The sequence below is a fragment of the Piliocolobus tephrosceles genome, chromosome 15 (genome assembly GCF_002776525.5).
Source record: "Piliocolobus tephrosceles isolate RC106 chromosome 15, ASM277652v3, whole genome shotgun sequence".
NCBI lineage: Eukaryota > Metazoa > Chordata > Mammalia > Primates > Cercopithecidae > Piliocolobus > Piliocolobus tephrosceles.
The window spans coordinates 38269397-38272360 of NC_045448.1; the positions used below are offsets into that span (position 1 = coordinate 38269397).

The window sequence follows — 2964 nt, forward strand, 5'->3', positions numbered from 1 at the left end:
TGAATCGGTGAAGCATAGGGTATTTTTAGGGAAATAAATGTTTTCTCTATGATAATGTAATGATGAATATATGACATTATACATTTGTCAAAACCAATACAGTGTACAACACAAAGATAAACTTCAATGTAAACCATGAACTTTAGTTACTAATATTGTATCAGTATTTTTTCATTAACTGCAGCAAATGATCCATACTAATACATGGTGTTAATAACAGGGAAACAGTAGAACATCTGGGGAGAGGAGGTTCTATACTATGAGCTCAATTTTTCTGTAAATCTAAAACTGTTCTAAAAAATAAAATCTAATAATCCTTTAAAAATCAACACAGGGTAAATTGCCACATGTAAGATTCACAGAGTAAAAGAATGATTTTTTTTAAAGACTGATAAAGATCAAATAGTTTTAGAGCTAGCAGAGACCTTAGAACTGGTTATCCTCCCACCAAATCTTCACTGGGCAGTTACAGAGTGTCACTGTCTGCGTGAGGCACTGCAAGTATAATGAAAACTAAGACAGCCCCTGTCACAATATAGTATTAAGTGAAAAAATTCAAATGATTTCATTTTTGATGTGTGTATGTGAGAGAGAAAGAAAGAAAGAGAGAGAGAGAGAGAGAATAGAAGTAGGGAGAGAACATTGAGAGGAGGCTCACCAAGACATCAACAGTAGTTATTTCTGGATGGGCTTTTATTTCCTTTTACCAGTTTCTATCATTTTATAGTGTTTCTATGATAAGCATGCTTTGCTATTGTCATAAGAAAATTAAATAATAAAGTGTTCCTTTATTCTAATGATGTCGCCTCAGAAAATGCTACCAGGTGAAGTAAATTTGAAGCCAGGATTGCAAAAGTAAATGAACTGGAACAGGTGAGTGAGTAGCCAGGATGAGCCATTTCTCACAGGGAAGGTGCACAGTAGGGAGCCCCCTGCACTGCATGAAGTGTGTTTGGCAGTCACAGAGGACAGGCTTAGTGGCTCCATGGTGAATTTTACTCAGTGGCAGCAACACTTGACCACCAACAACTAGGGCAAGGCAGCTTTGCCATCCTGATAGTTTTTGACACTAATTTCTACTGAGTTTCCTCAAAGAATGTTTCACAGAAAACTAGTTCTCAAAATATTAGTAGGTAGAATTCTATTAAATTAAACAAAACTAGCACAATTATTTATAGAAGAACATAACAAAGCATTTATTATTCTATGATACAATGAAAACAGAGAGTATAGTGCTTCCCAAATTTGAGAAAAAGCAATTCTCCCTGCTTTTCCTTTCTTTCCTTCTTCCTTTATTCTTTCTTCCTTTGTCTTTCTCTTTCCAGTGGGGACAAGATAATTTCATGGAATGGGTGTCATTTGGCACATACTTGGACAGCTATTACTCTGCCAGATGTCACACCGATGGTTTATGGGCTATGATTTATTGTGTTTGTCAATATAGCTCTCAGTATTCCTACCACCAAGCACAGAAGCTAGCACATAGAAGAATCTCAATAAATACTTGTTAAGTAAGTGAATGAACTCTTTTTCCAGCTGGAACCATGGAGGGTAGAAAAAAGAAGAAGAACGTTCCTGCTATGCCAGAAACCCTTAAGAAAAAGGGAAGGAATTTTGCAGAGCTGAAGATCAAGTGCCTTTGAAAGATGTTTGCCCAAAAGATGCTTCAAAATGCAAGGAGAAAGCTTATCTATGAAAAAGCAAAGCACTATCGCAAGGAATATAGGCAGATGTACAGAACTGAAATACGAATGGCGAGGATGGCAAGAAAAGCTGGCAACTTCTAGGTACCTGAAGAACCCAAATTGGCATTTGTCATCAGGATCAGAGGTGTCAGTGGTATGAGCCCAGAGGTCTGAAAGTTCTTGCAGCTTCTTCGCCTTTGTCAAATCTTCAATGGAGCCTTTGTGAAGCTCAACAAGGCTTCAGTTAACATGCTGAGGATTGTAGAGCCATATATTGCATAGGAGTACCCAAATCTGAAGTCAGTAAACGAACACATCTACCAGCGTGGTTATGGCAAAATCAATAAGAAGCAAATTGCTTTGACAGATAATGCTTTGATTGATCGATCTCTTGGTAAATATGGCATCGTCTGCATGGAGGATCTGATTAATGAGATCTATACTGTTGGAAAACGCTTCAAAGAAGGAAATAACTTCCTGTGGCCCTTCGAATTATCTTCTCCACAAGGCGAAATGAAGAAAAAGCCACCCATTTTGTAGAAGGTGGAGATGCTGTCAACAGGGAGGACCAGATCAACAGGCTTATTAAAAGAATGAACTAAGGTGTTTACCATGATTATTTTTCTTAGCTGGTTGGTTAATAAACAGTACCTGCTCTCAAATTGAAAAAATAAATAAAAATAAATAAACAAATAAGTGAATGATTGAACTTCATTAAGAAAAATGAATTACTACAAAACTCTATACTCTCTTATCTCACCTAGATTTGACTTGCACTTTCCTACAGAGCAAAGAAGTCACCCAGGTTCACAATGAATGGTCCAACTTAGACAGTTTACCAAGGCACAGAAGAATTCAAAATCTAGATCTTCTCTCCAGGACTCTCTCCAGTGGCTCTCCTACTTGCAAATATAATCATCTTCCCAGAGGAGAGTCAGGGACAAACCAAGGAGTAAGATTTGGTGCTCATCTTGCAACCTCTTTCAATGAATTCAACTTGCTTCACAGGAGTCCATTGGGAATGCCCCCCCCAACAAAAAAAACAGTCACTTGTATTATTTAAGTGAACACATGACAGTCAGTGCAATAAGGACTTGCCTTCCCCAAACAGCTGTTCCACAGAATAGACTGTACGTGGATTACAACGAAGTCAAGAAGAAATTATGTACAGTCTTATAAAAGAGAGATGTGTCTTGAACTGAGAAAGTGCATATTCCCTCAAATATTTTCCTGTCCCCAAAAGCTTAGCCCCTTCAGTACTTGGTGTCCTTACCTTCTG

The 2964-nt window shown here is 37.8% G+C and overlaps 1 pseudogene across 1 annotated transcript; it reads left to right on the plus strand.

The window, feature by feature from the left end:
• The first annotated feature begins 1544 nt into the window (after window positions 1-1544).
• Window positions 1545-2351, plus strand: LOC111545347 (annotated as a pseudogene). Its single transcript, XR_002732412.1, has one exon. The product of XR_002732412.1 is annotated as a 60S ribosomal protein L7 pseudogene (transcript).
• Window positions 2352-2964: the final 613 nt, after the last annotated feature.